Source organism: Mauremys mutica, chromosome 1 (genome assembly GCF_020497125.1).
Source record: "Mauremys mutica isolate MM-2020 ecotype Southern chromosome 1, ASM2049712v1, whole genome shotgun sequence".
Taxonomy (NCBI): domain Eukaryota; kingdom Metazoa; phylum Chordata; order Testudines; family Geoemydidae; genus Mauremys; species Mauremys mutica.
In genome coordinates this window covers 332,554,504-332,576,852 of record NC_059072.1, presented here as the reverse complement: position 1 = coordinate 332,576,852, position 22,349 = coordinate 332,554,504, and the positions used below count along the sequence as shown (strand labels likewise).

Genomic DNA, 22,349 nt, shown 5'->3' with positions numbered 1-22,349 from the left:
AGGGACCTCAGGAGATCATCTAGTCCAACCCCCTGCTCACAGCAAGACCAATCCCCAAATGGCCCCCTTAAGGATTGAACTCACAATCCTGGGTTTAGCAGGCCAATGCTCAAACCACTGAGCTATCCCTCCCCCCGATGGTCTAGCCCGCCCCCTAATGGACTCAAATTGCAGTGGGGGAGGTTTAGGTTGGATATTAGGAAAAACTTTTTCATTTAGAGAGTGGTGAAGCACTGGAATGGTTACTTAGGGAGGTGGTGGAATCTCCTTCCTTAGAGGTTTTTAAGGTCAGGCTTGACAAAGCCCTGGCTGGGATGATTTAGTTAGTTGGGAATTGGTCCTGCTTTGAGCAGAGGGTTGGACTAGATGACCTCCTGAGGTCCCTTCCAACCCTGAGATTCTATGATTCTATGATTCATGCCCAGGCATGTTGGAGCCTAGCCACTCCTCATGCCTCAAAGTACACATGGGAGTGTGCCTAGAAGAGGTGGAGGAGCTTTTCTACCTCCCATTGGCCAATGAGGCGGGGGGAGAATAGGGGAGCCAATTGACTTTCATGCTGCCCTCATCCCCCAGTTAAAGCCTTCCTTGGTATCCAGGGGCCATTTTGCTTGTATACCAGCTTAGCAAACTACAGGAATGCCTGCAAGGGGTGACACTGGGAGAGCCGTGGCTGCCTCACAGTATCCAGGACCAAGTGTGATATACGCACACAACCAGGAGAAGCAGAGATAGGGCAGTAGCAGCAGTAAGAGCATCAATTAACAGAGCAGCACCTACCTGCCATGGCCTTGTGAGAGTTAGGTGCCAGAGAGAACTAGCAGCAGCTAGAACAGAGACTAGCTCTTAGGCAAGAAGGAGGAGAAAAGCAGCAGCTGAGGATGAGCGAAGCTTCCCTCAAACGGGTCAGGCTGCTGGCCACCCTGAACCATAAAGGGATCCAGCAGCAGTTCTGGAAAAAGCCCAATCTCCCTGTCATGGTCTTATCCTAACAAGACGGATAGGTCTTATGTATGGAAGGGAGTTTTGGTAGGTTTTCAAAACCCATATGAGGGACACAATTTACATGATGTGTGGATGGAAAATTTAAAATCTCTTAAAGGATTCCAACCAGTAGATTGGAAGGGGGGAGGCACGGGGGACTTAGGAAAAGGTAACAGCTAAAAGAGCAGCTGGATCTCTTTTGAGATTAATAATGCCAAACCTATGGCTATCCCACCAGGGCATGATACTTAAAAAAGCAAAGGGAGGATACAGGAGTTATCTTACCCTTGTGGCTTCTCTGTGAACAATATTGACTTTCAATTATGTTCTGTTTGGTATATCTCATTTGATGCAGTGGTAGCTATGATTCAGAGATGTGGCCTAGAGGCATGGTTAGCAAAATGTGACATTTAAGTCGGCACTGAAGTTATTCCTTTAAGTTAGTGCATTTTAACTCATTGGGTTTTCAGTGTGAAGGTTTTTATTATTTTGACAAGGCCATGCCTCGGGGTTGCTCCATATTGTGCTCAGCCTTTGAAAGGGTTAGTGCCATACTGGAATGGAAGTAGTGAGGCGCCCAGCTTGCACCAGGCAGTGCAAGATGATTTCCTCTTTGCAGTTAAATATGCATTGAGTGAATGCACCTGCCTGTTTCAGGAGATGGCTCTGGCCACAGAAAAGACAAAACGCCCAACACAGAAGTTAATGTACTTGGGAACTGAATTAATAGATTCACAGAGTTTCAGGCCAGAAGGGACCATTAGAACATCTAGTCTGACTTCCTGTATATCACAGCCAGTAAATTTCAGACACTTACCCCTTTATTGAGCCTAGTAACTTGTGTTTGACTAAAGCACAATTTGTATTTGGCTAACACATATCTTCCAGAAAGGCATCTAGTCTTCGTCTGAAGACATCAAGAGATGGAGAATCCATCACTTTCTGTCGTAGTTTTGTTCCAGTGGTTAATCACCCTCACTGTTAAAAATTCGTGTCCAATTTGAATTTGTCTGGCTTCAGCTTCCGGTCATTGGTTCTTGTTACGCCTTCCTCTCCTAAATTCGAACCTTTTTGTACTTGGTCTTTTCTTCCCATGATGGTTCTTATACACTGTAATAAAGTGCTCACTCTTTTTTGATAAGCTAAACAGATCAGTCTGTTTTAGACTGTAAGGGATCTTGTCCAGCACTTAAATCATTTCTGTGGCTCTTTTCTACAATCTCTCCAATTTTTCAGTCCCGATTTTTGGGTCTTTTTCTTATATAGGGTCCTATTACCCCACCACCCCTTGTCCCAATTTTTCACATTTGCTCTCTGGTCACCCTACCATATACAGAGAGAAAATCACCTTCGTACTTCTACTCATTACTCCCCTGTTTATACATTCAAAGAGCACAGTAGCCTTTTTTTGCCACACCCTTGCTCTGGGAGCTCATGTTCAGTTGCATGTCCACTATGACCCCTACATCTTTTTCTGAGTCACTGCTATCCAGGATGCAGTCCCCCAGTCTGTAGGTATGGCCTGCATTTCTTGTTCCACAATGTATAACTTTGCATTTGGCAGCACAGAAATATATTTTGCTTGAATGGGGCCTGGGTTTCCAAGCAACCCAGATCAGTTTATATGACTGCCCTGTCCTCATCATTATTTCCCTTTCCAAAAATCTATGTATCATCCACAAATTGAATCAGCAATGATTTTATATTTAATTCCAGAGTATTGATGAAAATGTTGAATAGCTTTGGCCTAGTACCAATCCCTGCAGATCCTCTCTAGAAACATCCCCAATCAATGATGAGATTAGTCAATTCTTAATCATTTAACCTGTGCTCTATTCATATTGCACGGTGCTAATTTTTTAATCAGAATGTCATATGGTACTCTATATTGCATCTATGCATTTACCTTTACCAGCCAAACTTGTAATCCCATCAAAGAATGAAATCAGGTTGTTTGACAAGACCTATTTTCCATAAAACCATGTTAACTAGCATTAACTATATTCTTATCTTTTAATTTGTTACCAACTAAGTCCCATATCAGCTTTTCCATTATTTTGCCTGGGACCGATGCCAGACTACCTGGCCTATAGTTAAATAGCAGTTAAATATGGGGTGGGCAAAAGTACCTGCCTATTTCAAGAGATGGCACTGGACACAGAAAAGACAGAAGGCTCAACACAGAGGTCAATATACTTGTGAGGTGAATCCATAGATTCATAGCATTTCAGGCCAAAAGGGACCTTTGGAAAAACCCAGGTCATCATGCTTGCCCTTTTTGAATGAATATTGGTACAACTTTAGCAGTCTTTCAGTCTAGAATTTCTCCAGCATTCCAAGATTTATTAAAAATTAACACCAGTGGGCCGGAGATAATCTCCTCTTTTAGGACTCCTAGGTCAAGTTATCTGGGCCTGCTGATTTAAAAATGTTTATCTCTCATAGATGTTGTGTAACATCCTCATCAATTACTAATGGATTGGAATGTACTTTATCATCCTAGTATATTAGTATCATATATTAGTACAAAACCATTTCTTTCCAACTACAGAACACTAATATTTATTGAAAACTTCTGTCTTTTCTGCATTATTATTAATATTTTTACTCTATCTGGGACCGTACCATAGCTAGGGCTTCTTTTGTTCCTAATAAACTCCTTGCTGGTTTTAGTCTTGTGAATCATGGATTTTTTCTCAAGATCTTCAGCTTTATAAATTTTCTGAACTTCATAACCTCTAATTTATCTCAATAGCTATCTACTTCCCCCTTTGTCCATTTGCTATATATTGCTTTTTTATTTCTAATTGCTGCTTTCACTTCAACAGTGAACCAGTATGGGCTTTTCACCAAAGTTCTCCTCCTTGATTGCGGAATTGTGGCATTTTGGATACAATGCAGGGTGCTTCCTGGCTACCCAAAGAAAAGTTTAATAATATAAAGATGGTGGCAATCCAAGGTTCTAAGAAAGATATGCTAAAACAGGTACAGGAAATCATGGCCCACTTCACCTTTACATGTAGGGTGGTGGTGCTGGGTAGAGCCTTTTGTACTTGCCCGGCATCTGCCACCTTTGGAATCAAGATGCCTCATTATTTTGTCAGGAGACAAAGAAGTGAAGGAAGATTGGAGGCATGGGAAACATTTTTGGAACAGTTCAATGTGGTATCAGTAGGGCATGCTGGGATCAGAGATTCAGGTACAAGCTGATGCCTCTAGGGAATCAGTTTTGGAGTATAACATCAAGAAAACTGGTGTATTCAAAGGTTACTTTTTTTTTTTTGAGATACTGGTGGCATTCACTATCTGGGGTGAGGAATTTAGAAATAAATGAGTTTGTATTTGATGTGACAACCAGGCAGTGGTTCATGTTATTAATCAACAGTCAGCAAAGCTGGCACACATAATTAGAGGTGTTATATCCTTGGGGCAGCCGGTGTAGGAAGCAATCACTTGAGGCCAGAGAGCAGACAGCTAACCAAAACCTCCATTTTATTTACAGAAACAGAGAGCTCACTCAGCCGGTTGAAACCGGCTGAGCTATCCCTTAATAGTCTAACTCAGTTGCCATAGTAACAAAACCCATGACAACCAAATACACAACAAGAGGGTATTTGCATTCCGCTGCCCTTTTGTCCAACAGTTTTGTCAGTTGTGGGATGCAGGAGATTCTATTTAAAGCAGCATTTGTTGTGATCTTTTTGGTGCCTTGAGGGTTAGTGTGAGATTGTGCCATAGGCAACAGGGGACCGTTCTAGGTGTGCCTTAGAATTGGCAGATAGCAGTTCAAGTCAGGCACATTGTCCTTAAAATCAAGGTATTCATAAATTGATCAAACTGGAAAAGGGCCATGGTAGAGCTAAGAGAATGCTCGTATGAACAGGTATGTCCAGTAAGAGCCTCCAAAGCTTGTTATAGCCGTACGGATGTAGGAACAAAGCCTCTCTTTGCACAAAAGTGATGGTAGCTACCTGACTAGGTACCATTTGCTATGGTAATGAGTAAGACATTAGCCTACTTGAGTCTCAATCTTGCAAACTTTGACACCCTTTCTCCAGGACTAGGTCTGACGCATTGGACAGTTTTGACTCCCAGAGGATCCAGGCATTTGGGTGGTAGAAACTTGACTGTTGCAAGATCTGTGTTTGCCTTACCAATGGGGTACTGGGACAGGTAAAGAAATGTAAACTAACACTGTCTGTTTGTGATTGCAGGTGACACTGGAAACAAAGTTGATGTCTGTGTATCTGGGTACCCTATAACACACTGGATACACAATTGGGAAATCAGGTCAGCACATAGTTCACAGCTGAACTTCTGTGCTAAGGGTGTCTACCTTCAATGGTTTGGCAGAAGGGGCATGTTGTGAGATCAGCTCATGCCTCTTCTGTACTCTTTGATGGGTGCACTACAACTACCTAGGGTCCTGGTTATTCATTTTGGATAAAATGATCTCAGGGCCCACACTGGGGGTAGATTTGACAGTTAGGATTCAGAAGGGTGTGGAATGGATTGGACGATCATGGACAAACAAAAGATTAGTGCAGTCAGAAATGTGAGTATAGCAGGGGACTATCAAGCCAATATGTGTAGATAGGGCCTGGAAGACCATGAACTGGGAAGTGCCAGAATCCGTTTGGACACTGGTGGCCTGGCAATCACACACAGGAACATCCAAGTCAATGAGCCTGAGCTTTTTAGGGATGATGGACTGGATTTATCAGATAGAGGGTCTGACATTTTTCTGGAGGAGCTTAGGGATTGATTAGGAAGGCAATAGCCACCAGGCAGCGGGGTGGGGGTTGCACCAGATTTATAGCTGGCAATCTATTGGCCAGTGTCCATAAGGGATAGAGGCTAAAAGGGCCAGCTCCTAGAGGTAAATGAGACCTGGGACATGGCTGGTGGACCTGTTGCTTGTGAAGAGAAGGAGGGACCTGAAGTCTTCATAGGACTTAGACCCCTATTGATATTCTCTTCCACTTCACAGGGAGGCTTCAAAAGTGAGCTAAGTCTTAGGGGCAGGCAGAAGGTCTACACCTAATTATTGATTATATGGTGGGAGCGCTATAACCACACAATGGACCTCATTAAACAGCTGGCATGGGGGGAAGAGGGAGGCTGGCATCCCTCCCCATTGTTAACTTAAAGTTGCAGCTCACCACTTACATCCATCACTGTTCCTCTTTCATTCACTTTTGTATAATGGTCAGTGTCTGCCTGATTCCCTGCAAAACAAAAGCTCTGAATTTTTCATAGCTGCAGTGCCAAGCTCTTTGCTATTACGACTGACTGCTTGTGACACTATCTAGAAGGGGTTTATCTAGGCAAAAATACGACATTAAAAAAATCTAGTCACTTAGCATTATGGTAGTAGGCCAATGTAGAGGCAGTCTATGAAATAACTCTCCAAAAGGAGGAAGTTTTGAAATGCTGACCTTGAAGCAGTATCAGAAGTGCTGGCAGGATTTGCTATTTAGAGGACTGACTGAGAAATACATGTGGCTGTGCCAAATTGTTATAAAATAATATGTTCTCACTGTGACAATTTTTCTGGCTTGCATATATGACTGAATTTCCAGAATGACCACATTATGGCCTGTGTCTAGTGAGGCAGATGGAAATGGATACCTGAGCTAGACTTATGGGGAGTTTTCAAAAATGTAATTTGTGGTGTTGAACATCCTGTTAACCTTTCCATTACTGTGCAACCCATTTGTTGAACTAGATTTCTGCCATATGGTATTACTTACAATTTGCTATCAATGAACTCATCAAAGTGTTTAGTTATACATCCAGGTAAGTTGCTTTTTGAGAGCTATTACACCCATGAGGCAGCATTCTCAGAAGACATCTTTTCTAGTATCAAATGCACAGTTATCAATAAAATTCTACCAATTCCACTGAAGGGAAGAGTCTATGCTTTAGTACACGATCATTCTCACCAGTACTGGGCCACATCCTTAGCAGGTACATCAGCGAAGCTCCAGTGACTTAGTGGAGCTATGCTAATTTAAACCAGCTGAAGATCTGGCAGTCTGTATTGTGTGCTCTACATATAAAGAAACCAGGGTTGTTTTGTTTAACAAAATTGTTGGAGAATTTCAACTTTAGCAACATTCTCTGACCATTTTGAAACACTTAGAGGAGAGGAAGGTGATCAGGAACAGTCAACATGGATTCACCCAGGGCAAGTCAAGCCTGACCAACCTAGTTGCCTTCTATGATGAGATAACTGGCTCTGTGGATATGCGGAAAGTGGTGGATGTGATATATCTTGACTTTAACAAAGCTTTTGATACGGCCTCCCACAGTATTTTTGCCAGCAAGTTAAAGAAGTATGGATTGGATGGATGGACTATAAGGTGGATAGAAAACTGGCTAGATTGTCAGGCTCAACAGGTAGTGATCAACAGCTTGATGTTTAGTTGGCAGCCGGTATCAAACAGAGTACCCCAGAGTTCGGTCCTGGGGCCGCTTTTGTTCAACATCTTTATTAATGGTCTGGATGATGGGATGAATTGCACCCTCAGCAAGTTTGCAGATGACACTAAGCTGGGGGGGAGAGGTAGATAAGCTGGAGGGTAGGGATAGGGTCCAGAGTGACCTAGATAAATTGGAGTATTGGGCTAAAAAAAATTTGATGAGGTTCAACAAGGACAAATGCAGAGGAAGGAAGAATCCCATGCATGGCTACAGGCTGGAGACTGACAGGCTAAGCAGCAGTTCTGCAGAAAAGGACCTGGGGATATGCTGGATATGAATCAGTAGTGTGCCCTCATTGCCAAGAAGGCCAATGCATATTGGGCTGTATTAGTAGGAGCATTTGATATTGAGATCAAAGGAAATAATTATTCCTCTCTATTTGGCACTGATGAGGCCATACCTGGAGTATTGTGTCCAGTTTTGGTCCCCACACTACAGAAGGGATATGGACAAATTGGAGAGAGTCCAACAAAGGGCAACGAAAATGATTAGGGGGCTGGGGCACATGACTTACAAGGAGATGCTGAGGGAACTGGGGTTATTTAGTCTGCAGAAGAGAAGAGTGAGGGGGATTTGACAGCAGCGTTCAGCTACCTGAAGGGAGGTTTCACAGAGGATGAAGCTAGGCTGTTCTCAGTGGTAGCAGATGACAGAACAAGGAGCAATGGTCTCCAATTGCAGTGGGGTACGTCTAGGTTGGATATTAGGAAAAAACTATTTCACTAGGAGGGTGGTGAAGCACTGGAATGGGTTACCTAGGGAGGTGGTGGAATCTCCATCCTTAGACGTTTTTATGGCCCAGCTTGACAAAGCCCTGGCTGGGATGATTTAGTTGGTGTTGGTCTTGCTTTGAGCAGGGGATTGGACTAGATGACCTCCTGAGGTCTCTTCCAACCCTAATATTCTATGATTGCACCACCCAAATAGCCCAAGAAAACCTGCTTCAAAACAGAAATAAATTCCCCTCTGACCACAAACCTCTACTTGTAATCTACCACCCCATACTGGAACCTATATGGAATATCAAACATCTACCACCCATACTCAATAGGAACCTCATCCTGAAATAAATCTTTCCTAAACCCTCACTTTTGGGTTTCAAACAACCTTCTCCAAGTTCATCATCAGAAGCACGATCCCCACAGACCAGAACACACTAATTCAAAGCGGCACCAGACCCTGCCAGAACAGATGCAAAATGTGCAGACATATTTCCCCTGCTACAATGATCAAAATGCCCCACAACACACCTTTCAAGACCCATGGATCCTGCTCATGCCTATCACAACATGTGGTGAACCTCATCCAGTGAACTAAATGCCCCTAATTATATGGGTGAAACCAGATAATCACTACGCTCCTGAATCAACTCACCCAGGAAAATGATACAAGACAAAAACCACTATTGCCGGTGGGTGAACACTTTTCACAAAACAATCACTCTATATCTGACCTATCATTCCTCATCCTCAAAGGAAACCTGCACAATACTTTCAAAAGACGAGCCTGGGAGCTTAAATTCATAATTCTGCTGGGACACTAAAAATCATGGATTGACCAGAGACACTGGATTTATGTCTTATTACAACAATCTGTAGCCCACTAACCCCTCTCTTTTAGTTCTGACTGCAGAGATGTTAATGGACCCACTGTAACTTGAATGATCCCTTAGAATATGTGCTAACTACTTATGCTAAATAATCCATTCCACCCTGCATTTAGCTGTGACACTCAGGCTCTGTTTACACTAGCACTTTTGTCAGTAAAACTTTTGTCAGTCGAGGTTGTGAGAAAAAAAAACCCACACCCCTGACCGACATAAGTTTCACCAACAAAAGCACCAGTGTGGAAAGTGCTATGTTGGCAGGAGACACTCTCCCACTGACTTAGTTACCATTGCTCATTGGTGGTGGTTTGATTATGCTGATGGAAGAGCTCTCTCCTATTGGCATAGAGCGGCTACAGAGGAGACCTTACTGTGGCACAACAGCAGCAGTACAGCTGTGCTGCTGTAAGGTCTAGGGTGACCAGACAGCAAATGTGAAAAATTGGGACGTGGTGGGGGGTAATAGGAGCCCATATAAGAAAAAGACCCAAAAATAGGGACTGTCCCTATAAAATTGGGATATCTGGTCACCCTAATAAGGTCTGTAGTGTAGACATAGCCTCAGAGTACCTTTCCCCGAATGGAGGAAGAGCTGTGTGCGGCTTGAAGCTTGTCTTTCTCAGTAACAGAAGTTGCTTCAATAAAAGATATTACCTCACCCACCTTGCCTCGAATATCCTGGGACCAACATGGCAACAACTACACTGCATAAAAAATCATCAATAGACACTGAATAGTGAATGTCTCTTCCAGAACAAAATATGAGAGCAAAGTTAAGGATGGTAAGTGCAAGTTGAGTAGAGTTTAATATTTTGGGTGTGCAGGGATGATGTTGGTCTCCAATCGCAACACACTTTGGGAATAGTGAGCAAGTTCATTATCTCAGACTGAAAAGGACCTGTAATATGAGAGGGCCATATTGTGCAACCAAAACATACGCAAAACTTGCTAGTTTAATAAAGGGAGAGTTTTGCTTCATTTTTTTAATCCCATATCCTCAATGGCTACCTGTATCCAAATAAAATGGGACCTAATTCAGTGAGCTGTGTACATGGAATAATGTTACAGATAAAGTCTACTGTTTCTGAACACTTATTCATGTGTAACCTGTACTTAACAAGTATTCTTTATTTCTTTAAGGTAAAGTTTGTCCTCTGTGTATCATCTGTTTCTAGATGCAAATCAGCAGAAATTGCCAATTTTGTATTTAGTGTTAAGTTTAAAGCTTTCTCACATTCATAACTGAAAAGTTGATGGCCCTGACAAAAGTAATGCTTCGCAGTCCACTTCTGTTCTTGCAAGTACAATAGTGCTGTTTTTGTCAGTATGTTTCTTTTAACAACTTTGTAGTGTCTTTTATTGTAGCTTACCTGTTCTTATTCTCTTCTGGCTTCTGAAAGCCAAGGCAAGCTGACCTAATCAAACATGAAACTGAAATCTTTGCAATAGCAATCCTTCTGCTAAGAGCATGCTCTAAAGTTTTCAATAAATATGTCCTCACCCTCCCTTGCCACCAAGTAAATTAAAATGCTTCTTAACACATACCCAATGTACAAGCTATTGAGGTAACCAGCTGTCTGTATGTGCCCTTCTGTCTGCTTTTATCTCCGTTACCATACCACCTGAATGCCTCACAAACATTAAAGAATGTACTGCCCCTCAGAACACTTTATAGATATGTTTACACTGCAGCTGGAAGCGAGACTCCTGTCTAGACAGACATGTACTAGTTCTGGTCGAGCTAATGTGCTAAAGTAGCAGTACAGATGTTATGGCATGGCTAGTCACCAGAGTACAAGCCTGCCCAAACCCCGTGTCTGTACACAGTGGCTAGCCCATGCTGTCACATCCAAACTGGTATTTGTAATGCCCTAGCTTACGCAGAGCTAACCCACATCTGTGTACCTGGGCTAGGAGGCTCACTCCCAGCTGCAGTGTAGACATATACCCTGTGAGGCTTGGAAGTAGTGTCCCCATTTTATATATGGAAAGTGAGGTACAGAATGATTAATGACTCACGCACAGGCCACAGGGATAGTCTGTAGCAGAGCCAAGAACTGGCCACAGATCTCAAACAATTTAATACAGTGCCTTATCCACCAGGCCATCCTCCTGTTCATCACCTAGGGTGCCAGCAGAACCACTGAAAAGATCAAACAGATCCCAAGGGATCTGACAGCATGAGAGGAGAATCAGAACAAAGGCACAGGTTACCTTTGAGCTTGGAGGGCCTAGGACAACATGACTGTCTGTTGGGTGTGTCTTGGTAGCGTATTTTGGTCCATTTCAGGGGCTCAGATTAAGACACTCCCAAGATAGCCATTTCCCCTGAAGATTTCTCCTCCTGGCTGTTACAACAGGTGCTGGTCCAGAGGGATTCCATCTGTTCCAAGTCCTTCAGAGTACCTCTACATAGACCTCAGGCACTCAGTCTGAATAGGGGGTGAACTACAGCTATAACTACTAGGGCTGTGCACTAGGAGGAACATTTCACGGTCAAAGTTGAAATTGGACTTTCTAATTCTAGATAATCTCCTACCATGATGGATATGATCGCATATAGGAAGAGACCATCAGACCAAAAGAACTTCAGATAAACATCAGCCCTCTCAGTTTGCTTTGCTAACATATTCCATCCATAAGAATAGGGCAAAATTAATTTAACTGCCCCTTTTTTGCCATATGAATGAAACAGGTGGGAGTAGAACTGGGCAGGTTGGTTTGTTTGGACAAATAGTGGCAATTCATAGTGATAATGAATAGTCATTGGGCCAGGGATAGCGTGGAAAGGTGTCTATGACCTTGTGATGAGGACTCTCACCTATGATGTGGGAGACCTAAGTTCAAGTCTCTGCTCTAATGACTGTTTAATTATTTATAAAAAGTGGAAGAGCTTCAACAGGCAAGATTGAGAAACACTCACATCAGAATATCAGACAACCCTCAGTTAGGATGCTCTGCTGCAATGTGGGAGACCCAAGTTAAAATCCCTTGTTCACATCAGGCAGAGCGGGGAATGAATCCACATTTCTGACAGCCCACCTGAGTGTGCTAACTACAGGGCTGAAAATTATAAGGAGTCTACTCATGCTTAATGAAGCCTTTTAAAACATTTTCAGGTCGAATGACATGCACTGTTTGAGCCAAAATAGATTTTTATATTTTTAATTCCAAAAATTACAAAAAATTTTGGCATTTGGTTCAGTTTGAACTGATTTTTATTATTATTATTTTGATTTTTCAGAACTGCCCGCGGACCTGAAAAATCAATTATTCCCCCAGAACTAGATGGGAGCTAGTGTTGCCGAGTGACTCAAGCACTGGACTGGGACTCAGGAGACCTGGATTCTATTCCCAGCTTTGCCGCTGGCCTGCTGGGTGACTTTGGGAAAGTTATTTCACCTCTCCATGCCTCAGTTCCCCTCTTGTAAAATTGAGATAATGTAATGTATGTACTTTCCAAAGTGCTTTGAGATACCGTAATGAAAAGTGCTAAGTAAAAGCCAGTTACTAGTCACTGCACACCATTGCTAGGCCTGACCAGCCAGCTTTTGAATTATTCCCCTTCCTGGCAGAAAAGGACAATGCCCCAAGAAGATCCCATCAGTGCTAAGAAAGATAGGTGGGGAAATAGCCTAGAACACTACCGTTAAAAGTCTCAGAGTACCTGTACCTAGATTCTCGGCAGTGAGCAACCTGAAAGGTCCAGCTGTAGGGACCTGAGCAGAGCAGGGAACCAGTAACCAAGTGATAAAATAGACAAATGAGATATTCTCTCTCCTCACATTTTCACAACGTACTGGATAATGATATGACTGCAGCTAGGAACGTTCCATTTGCAACACTGTGCACTTTAAAACAGACCCTTTGTAAAGATGCGTTATTGATGGACCTGGCATAGCAATTTAACTGGGAAGTCAAAGCAGAGCAAGGGTGTGAATTTGGAGGGTTGGTTTAGAAAGTTAATGGGATTTGGGGCAAAGTCCACAAAAGTTGCAGAGTGCATGCCCTGTCTATTCAACACATTTAATTTCAGCTAAATAATCCAAGAGATGTTTTCTCAACAAGACAGCCAGCATATAATGGCTTCCATAAAAAGGGAAACTGATGTATCCAATTCACAGTTTCCTTTGAACCAGGACCTGTAAAATCTGCCTGAACATTTATATTTTTGTATTTGCTCGTTGGCAATAGCCTTTGTGATGGGGCAAACACAGAAGCTGAAATGGACACCTTTGCTCCATTCTCATTAGCGCCTGTTCAATGCACTTTTGGAGACATTTGTCAGTCAGTGCTGGAATTCAGGTGTAGGAGCTATGTAGGATCCTCTGGTCTGACTTACCAGCATGATAGTTGTCTGGGCTTATTCTAGAAATGCTGTAGGTCTTGCATTACTTTAAACTCCCTTATGAAAGGAATAGGATTAATGAAGAGACGATATTCCCCAAATGAAAGACTATCTACTACTCACCTGGGTCTCACCATGCAGGAAAAAGCCAGGAATTACTACTCCCTTTGTCTTCCATGCCATCTCAATGAAGCCTATTTAATCTATCTGTGGATTTTGGTGGTGCCTGGACAAGATTCTTCTTCAAGACAGATTATTGCCTAGAGAGGACACCACCCTGGGTGGGGGAGCTACTATTGCTGGCAAGAATATAAATGGGAAAGACTGATTGTGGCCAGGAGATCTTTCAGGTACCTGTTTGTAGAATGCAGGCGATGTAACAGAACTCCTGGAAAAGAAATTGGAGTCACAGCTATAAGCACCAGAGAACAGAGGGAACCTGCTTTTGATAAAAGCCAGTATCAGATGCTTCAGAAGAAGGTACAAGATACTCAAAGTGGCAATTATGGAATAGCTTTTCTATAGGGGAAGTGTCATTACTGTACCCATGTTGCCTTGGCTACACTTACAAATTTGCAGTGCTGCAGCAGGGTGTGAAAACACACCCTCTCCAGCGCTGCAAATTGCGGCGCTGCAAAGCGCCAGTGTAGTCAAAGCCCCAGCGCTGGGAGCGCGGATCCCAGCACTGTCCGTTATTCCCCACAGGGAGCTGGAGTACGGACAGCGCTGGGAGAGCTTTCTCCCAGAGCTGGTGCTTTGACTACACTTAGCACTTTGAAGTGTAAGTGTAGCCAAAGCCTAATAATGTCCTGAGTTCTTACATCTTGTGTACTATTTAAAGTCACTATGGATGTTATCATTAGCCATCTAAACATCTAATCCCTAAATGACATGGGAATTTAGCAGACCCATTTCAGGGAAGATGCTGTTCAGGTGGCCCCAATAGGAAATCATCCTTTCCTCTTAAGTTTTCTTCTCCACACTGGAATACCCAAAAGGCAACACCATCACTGGAAGGTGTCCATAGGGATTTACAGTCCCTGGGGAGTTTGAGCAGCAGATCACTTGCATGTTTGTGTGATATAGGCACTCAGGTAGCAATGCCTATAGTTGAGGTTGCTCATCACTTTCCATTATAAGACCCTGTTTTCAGTTGCTTATAACTTTACCACACTTAAAATGTTTAGGCTGAAATTTTCCATGCCAGGTGTCTGCCTCAGGCTGAAAATATATACAAGTTTTAGCTAAAAGGGTACAGCCATTTCTGAGAAATGAGATTAGGAAAAATATACTGAGAAGCTCTACCACCCCTCACGTTCTGGAGCTAATACTTAAAATTTGGCTGGAGTGCATGTGTGTGCATGTGCAGGATGTGTGGTTTCACACTGGTGTCAGGGATGTGACATTCCTGCAGAAATTTGCCCAAATTTGCTCTAGCTACAAGTCTTCAAAAATAGCAGTTCAAATGTGCTCAGAAAAGACTTGTTAGAGTTTGGCACCTAAATTCTCCCAAGATTCCTTCTGCATTGACCATGCTCCAGTCAGAGGCCGATTAAGCTTTTGTGGGGTCCTGGGCCAGAGCAAGTGAGGGCCCCCTCACCCCGTGCCTATGCTTCCCCATGCCCCGACCCAATCCTCGGCAGCAACAACCACAAAACCCACTAGCTGTGAAACCTACTGCCCAAGTGCTTGGTCTGCAGTTGGTAATTAACAAAGACGGTAGCAGAATGCACACACCCCAAATTAAGGTTGCACAGGATACTTTAATTCTGGCATTTCCTAACTTCTGAGCATTTGGCCCATGCATCTTTAATGTTCTTTTAACATTTTTGATAGAAGATACAGCATGTAAGGTTCTGCTAGCAAAGGAGCTGTAATTATAGTTGTAAAGAGCAGAGCAACCTGACCCAGTTATCCTGAGGCTAGAACCAAAACAACACACCCATCCCTGATGGTATTATACCCCTTTCTCCCTCACTCATATTCCCAGCCTGAAGAATAACAATGGCATTTGCTGCTAGGTTTATTGCAGTTAAAACACTGAATTTTAAACCAGTCCTCTTAGCAAGAGAGAGTATTTTGGGACTGCCACAGGGCATGAGGACAGGGAAGGGGCCGAATACAAGCAGATAGTGATGATGGAGGTAAGGTTTATGGAGTTACTGCAGCTCAGGACTCTCAGATTAAATAACCTGTACAAATCTTGTATGTGTCTTTTTTTAAAGTTAGACTTTTGATGAGACTATTAATGTTATATGATTCATTTACTTTCAAGAACTTCATTCATTTAACTGATTTCAGACACCAGTAAAGTGGCACCTCCTAAATCGGAACCTCTGTTAAAAGCAAGACGGTCCCTGTGATTAATAATTTCCTGTAGAAAAGAAACTCAGACAAGGATTAGTGAAATAGGTCCTGCATGCTTTACAAGGTTTATTTATGCTCAGCTACTGTTGCCTTTTAGCAATAGACAGAACATAGCAGCTCAGGTGGACACACTTATACCATTCCAAAGGCTTCTGGCTGAGTCTAATGGGGGACACTTCACCATCAATGCTGGAATTCTTTTGTAAGAAACTAAAAGAAGGACCACTTTTCTTTTAAACTAACTTCATCTAATGAGAAGTACTGGGATAAATGTCCAAGGTGTTCAGTGCAAAGAGAATGTCTAATGACTGGCCATTGGTCTTGTCTTTACCAGCTTGGGCAAGTCTCGTAGTGGTTGTAGTAGCCACTGCAAGTAACGATATAACAATGTGTTACTTCTCCCCCTCCTCCCCCCCGTCTCTGTCATTGTAATGATCCTGATTTAGTCATAAACAGGAGGCAAATAGACCAGATAGAAACTTCTTTATAATGTTTTGATGAAAATTTTTCATGATTTTTCAATCAGCTGACCAGGCACTCCTTGGATGGGAGATAGTCTCCTGAATATCTCCCCTTCTTACTGTAATATCTCGTGGAGAGGCACGGCCACGAGTTGATACTATCAACACCAGAAATACAGAAGGGGATATGTAGAAGCAGCAAAGAATCCTGTGGCACCTTATAGACTAACAGACGTTTTGCAGCATGAGCTTTCATGGGTGAATACCCACTTCTTTGGATGCAAGTAGTGGAAATTTCCAGGGGCAGGTTTATATAGGCAAGCAAGAAGCAAGCTAGAGATAACGAGGTTAGTTCAATCAGGGAGGATGAGGCCCTGTTCTAGCAGTTGAGTGAAAACCAAGGGAGGAGAAACTGGTTCTGTAGTTGGCAAGCCATTCACAGTCTTTGTTTAATCCTGAGCTGATGGTGTCAAATTTGCAGATGAACTGGAGCTCAGCAGTTTCTCTTTGAAGTCTGGTCCTGAAGTTTTTTTGCTGCAGGATGGCCACCTTAAGATCTGCTATTGTGTGGCCAGGGAGGTTGAAGTGTTCTCCTACAGGTTTTTGTATATTGCCATTCCTAATATCTGATTTGTGTCCATTTATCCTTTTCCTTAAAGACTGTCCAGTTTGGCCGATGTACATAGCAGAGGGGCATTGCTGGCATATGATGGCATATATTACATTTGTGGACGTGCAGGTGAATGAACCGGTGATGGTGTGGCTGATCTGGTTAGGTCCTGTGATGGTGTCGCTGGTGTAGATATGTGGGCAGAGTTGGCATTGAGGTTTGTTGCATGGATTGGTTCCTGAGCTAGAGTTACTATGGTGCGGTGTGCAGTTACTGGTGAGAATATGCTTCAGGTTGGCGGAAGGGGATATGGAATCTCTCAAGGGCATTGAGGCAGGAGGCCATCAACCATATGTTCACACTTTAGACTCTAGATACGCCCGGAATCACAACTATAAAGAGCTGAGCACACTGGAACCTATTATCCTCAGGTTATGATGTCAGAGTCAAAAGACACCCACTCCTAAAGGAATGACACCCGTTTCTTCATCACACACATACCCCCAGCATGAAGGATAATGATCTCTTCTCTTGCTACAGCTGTTCCAGTTAACTTGCAAGGCATGAAGATGTCATGGCATTGAGCGTGGTATAAAAAAATGCAGAGAGAATAGGTAGAAGTACTTGTGTCAATTTTCTTCTTGTGTCAATTTTCATGCAAGTCTTCACATGAGAATGCATATTTGCACCTGTATTTGTAACACTTTCCACTTCTGTAAACATTTTTGCAAAGTTTTGCTCCCATGTATAAGCAGCAAAGAGTCCTGTGGCACCTTATAGACTAACAGATGTATTGGAGCATGAGCTTTCATGGGTGAATACCCACTTTCGTATTCACCCACAAAAGCTCATGCTCCAATACGTCTGTTAGTCTATAAGGTGCCACAGGACTCTTTGCTGCTTTTACAGATCCAGACTAACACGGCTACCCCTCTGATACTTGCTCCCATGTATGTTTATGAACAAAGAGGTGTGATTACACATCTCTAACTTCCCAATCAATTCCAAGTCTATCACTTCTCTCATACTGTGAGACCATTAGACAGCTTATATTTTTAATGATACTTGGCTTTAATGGCATTATTCTCTAAGAGTTGTACCTAGCTGGCTTGTTTCTTAGGCCTGGTCTACACTAGGACTTTAATTCGAATTTAGCAGCGTTAATTCGAACTAACCGCTCAACCGTCCACACCAGGAAGCCATTTAATTCGAACTAGAGGGCTCTTTAGTTCGAATTTGGTACTCCACCCCGGCAGGTGGAGTAACGCTAAATTCGACATGGCTAGTTCGAATTAGGCTAGGTGTGGATGGAAATCGAACTTAGTAGCTCCGGGAGCTATCCCACACTGCACCACTCTGTTGACGCTATGGACAGCAGCCCGAGCTTGGATTCTCTGCCCAGCCACACAGGAAATGACCCGCGAAAATTTGAATTCATTTTCCTGTCTGGGCGGTTTGAATCTGACGTTCTGGTTGCATATCGGGGCGAGCTCCGCAGCACCGGCAGCAATGCAGAGCTCTCCAGCAGAGGAGTTCATGTAATCTCTGAATAGAAAGAGGGACCCGGCATAGACTGACCGGGAACTCTTCGATCTGATCGGTGTGTGGGGCAAGGAGTCTGTGCTTTCGGAGCTGCGCTCCAACGAACGGAATGCAAAGACCTACGAGAAGGTCTCCAAAGCCATGATACAGACAGAGGATACAGCCGTCATGCAACGCAGCGCCGCGTGAAAATCAAGGACCCCAGACAAGGCTACCAAAAAATCAAAGCGGCCAACGGACGCTACGGAGCCTGCCACCACTGCCCCACCAGTGACCATGGACTCTGATGATGGGACAGTGTCGACGGACAGTTCCTCGACGATGTTCACGGACGGGGAAGATGAGGAAGGGTTTGTGGAGGACGAGGCAGGCGATAGCGCTTACAATGCTGGTTTCCCCGACAGCCAGGATCTTTTCATCACCGTCACGGAGATCCCCTACCAACCCTCCCCGGCCAGGAACCCGGATCCTGAATCAGGGGTAGGAGCAGTCGGTAAGTGCTTTAACCATGTTAACTTTTATTCTTAATATAACAGCAATCTGAAGTGTGTGAAAAGGAGGTCTCTGTATATATGGTGATAGAACAGAAATCCTCCTGGGAGAACGCCACAAAGCTCTCCTGCCGTTAATTGATAAGCATCAGCAGGAGGTTCCTGGGGAGAGCTGCCTTATTGGGTGCTCCGTGATAGCACACTTTTCCGCGCGAGGCTTTCATGCGGTATTCAGGGAGCACTGCCTCCCAGAGCACGGCTGCATAGGTCCGTGGTTCGTGCTAGATTTCACGCAGCATGCGCTCTCTATCTCCTTCAGTGCCTGTCCTCACGGTGATCTCGCTCGGAGACTCCTGCATCTAAGTAGGGGAAGAAATGTTACGTTACGCCTGGTCCAAAGTATTTTTAATAAATAAACGGACAGACGGCATAGCACAGACTCAGCACGCAGCTGCGTGACGAGCGTAACGGAAAGCCAAAGAATCAAATGGACGCTCATGGAGGGAGGGGGGAACGAGGACGCAAGGTATCCCACAGTTCCTGCTGTCTCCGAAAAGCATTTGCATTCTTGGCTGATCTCCAAATGCTTCTAGGGTCAAACACAGTGTCCGCGGTGGGACGGGGCATAGCTCGGCAATTTACGCACCCCCCCGACCCCCAGAAGTTAAAGGGAAAACAATCCTCTGTTGACTCTTTTACATGTCACCGTATCTGTACTGAATGCTGCAGATAGACGCGATGGTGCAGCACTCAACACCAACATCCTTGTTCCCCCCACGCTATGGATGGCTGATGGTACAAAACGATGGAAATCCATCCTCATCATCAGCCTATTGGCACATGGGGCAGTGCAAAAGGGCTGGTAACCATGACAACCGTACCAACTTGCTTGGGACCGGTCGGTCAAGGCCGCCTGTTGCTAATTTTTCATGGTAGATGGTGCAGTATGGCTGGTAACCGTCCTCATCATTGCAACAGGGGGCTGAGATCCATCAGCCCCCACCCTTCATTGTAAAGAAAAGATTCAATTGCCCCTGGACTAGCAGAGGGATGAGTGGCTCCCTCCTCCACACCCCTTAATGTCATCTCTGGACTATCATTGCAGCTGGAGGCTTCCTTCCACTCATTTCTCACAAACGACTACCTGTGTCTTATTCATGCATTCTATATTACTTCATCACACAAGTGGGGGGACAATGGTATTGGAACCCAGGAAGGCTGGGGGAAGAACGGAATGAACAGCTGGGGTTGTTTCAGGAGCACACCCTGTGAATAGCGTTCAGCTCAAAATTTATGCAGGATTGGACAGAGAGCAGCTGTGGTCTCTGGTTGTATGATACAGTGGTTCTCTAGTACACTTGCACATAATCTAGGCAGGACTGATTCTATTTTTAGATACCCAAAAAGGAGGGATTGACTCGGGGAGTCATTCCCAAATTTTGCTTTTGCGCCCCTGGCTGATCGACCAGGGGCACTTATGACAGCACCAAATGGCGCAGTGCAAAAGGACAGGTAACCATGACCATCTTATTACCGTCTTCTTACCAGTTCATGGTATGGTAGACGGTGCAGTATGCCTGGTAACCATCGCTGCTGTCATGCAAAAGCATAAGCATGCTGCTGTGTAGCGCTGCTGGTCCGCCTCTGTCAGCGGCATACAGTACACATACGGTGACATACACAAAAGGCAAAATAGGGTCCATTGTTGCCACGCTATGGCGTGTGCCAGGGCATTTCATGGAAAACGTGATCGAAATGATTGTCTGCCCTTGCTTTCCCGGAGGAAGGAATGACTGGCGACATTTACCCAGAATCCACCGCGCAAATGATTTGTGCAACAGCAGGCACAGGGGTCTCAACAAAAAATTCACAGAGACAGCCTAGACTCAGTTAATTGTTCGCAAAAAAGTATCATTGCAAGGAATTAACTAACTGTTTCCCATCTCACAGCTTCCACTGTCTCCAGACCTTCCACAGCATCCACCTCGCAGAGGCTGGCGAAGATTAGGCGGCGAAAGAAAAAGACAAGGGACACGATTTTCGATGAATGTGTGGGCTGCTACCTAGCCGAGGCGGACCAGCAGAGGCAGTGGAGGGAGAAAGTCTCTCTGTACCAGCGCTCACACAGCGAATGGGAGGAGAGGTGGCGTGAGGAACACAAGCAGGCGACTCAAGCAATGCTTGTACTACTGAGGGAGCAAACGGACACGCTCCGGCGACTTGTGTATGTTCTGCAGGACCGCTGCAGGACAGAGCCCCCGGCAGTATCTCTGCAACCGCCCTCCCTCGCCACAAAGTCACATACCCCCCTCACCCTAAATAACCAGGAGGATGCCCGCCCTGGGCCGTGAATACTGTCACTGCACCCCAGCAGAGTGCTCAAGTAACCAAAAGCTCTCATACCCTACGTTTGCATAAGTCCTTCCCTTCCGGACTCAAACAAGTCCCAATCCCAGTCCCATCCCATAACTGTGTACTTAAGTAATAAAAATACTTTGCTGTTAAGTACTGTTTCCGTCATGTTTCCTCACTGAAGACTGTGTTTGAATGGGGTGCGTGGGGAAGTGCGTTGCTAATTGCATAGGACAGGCACCTTTCGCAGGGTACAGACACGGGGGCCGGATCAGCATCGGGTAACACACACAGTGCAGTCAGCAGGCACCGTGGTCGGTATGGGAGGTGGTTTCCAGGTTCTGTGTGGGCGATGGGGATGTGACTTTTTAGCGGGGGAGGTCGGGTACAGATCTTATACAGCGGTCCTTGTTGTGGACCGCTGAGTCACGCAGCAGAGGAATCTGTATCCGTCCTCCTCCGCCACAAGGCCACATAGCCCCCCGCACACAGAATCCCAAAAAGGAGGGATGGCAGGCTCCGTTGAAACAAGCAGTCCGGCAATGCGGACCGCTGTAGGAGCAGGAGCCTGTCATTCCTTGAGTTTAGAGGTGGTCTTTACATCAGCGCACACCCTACCCACCGCAGTCTGCGTTCCAGTTTCGACCCTTTAACGAAAAGTCATGAATAAAGAAACCTCTCCTCAGTAACAGTGTGACATGTATTTTATTTTTACACGTGTCTTGGAAGTGGAGGAAACGGGGAGAACGGGGTATTTAACCGAAGAGGAGAGTCAACAGTAACTGGGTAAAGAAACAGGGGCAGGTTCAGCTTCTCTGTAAAGAAACTGAACAGTCACAGGTCACGCTGCTCGCTGCTCGCTGGTATTTAAAGAGTTCCTTGTCGCTGTCCCAGGCGCCTGTATAGGGCTTCATGAGCAAGTGCATTAGCAGGCAGGCTGGGTCCCGAGGATCACTATAGGCAAATGCACATCCACAACAGTTATTTCGTGGTACGGGAAGAAACTACCTTCCAGCAGGCGTCTGAGCAGCCCACAGTTCCTGAGAACACACGCATCAGGAACCTTGCCCGGCCATACGACGTTCATGTTGGTAAAAAGGCC

General features: G+C 44.6%; 1 long non-coding RNA gene across 1 annotated transcript in view; it reads left to right on the top strand.

The window, feature by feature from the left end:
• Positions 1 to 4,670: 4,670 nt before the first annotated feature.
• Positions 4,671 to 22,349, top strand: part of LOC123371617 — a 70,041-nt gene continuing 52,362 nt past the window's right edge. The window contains exon 1 of the long non-coding RNA XR_006579869.1: positions 4,671 to 4,867. This is a non-coding gene — a long non-coding RNA (uncharacterized LOC123371617). The remainder of the gene's footprint in view (positions 4,868 to 22,349) is intronic.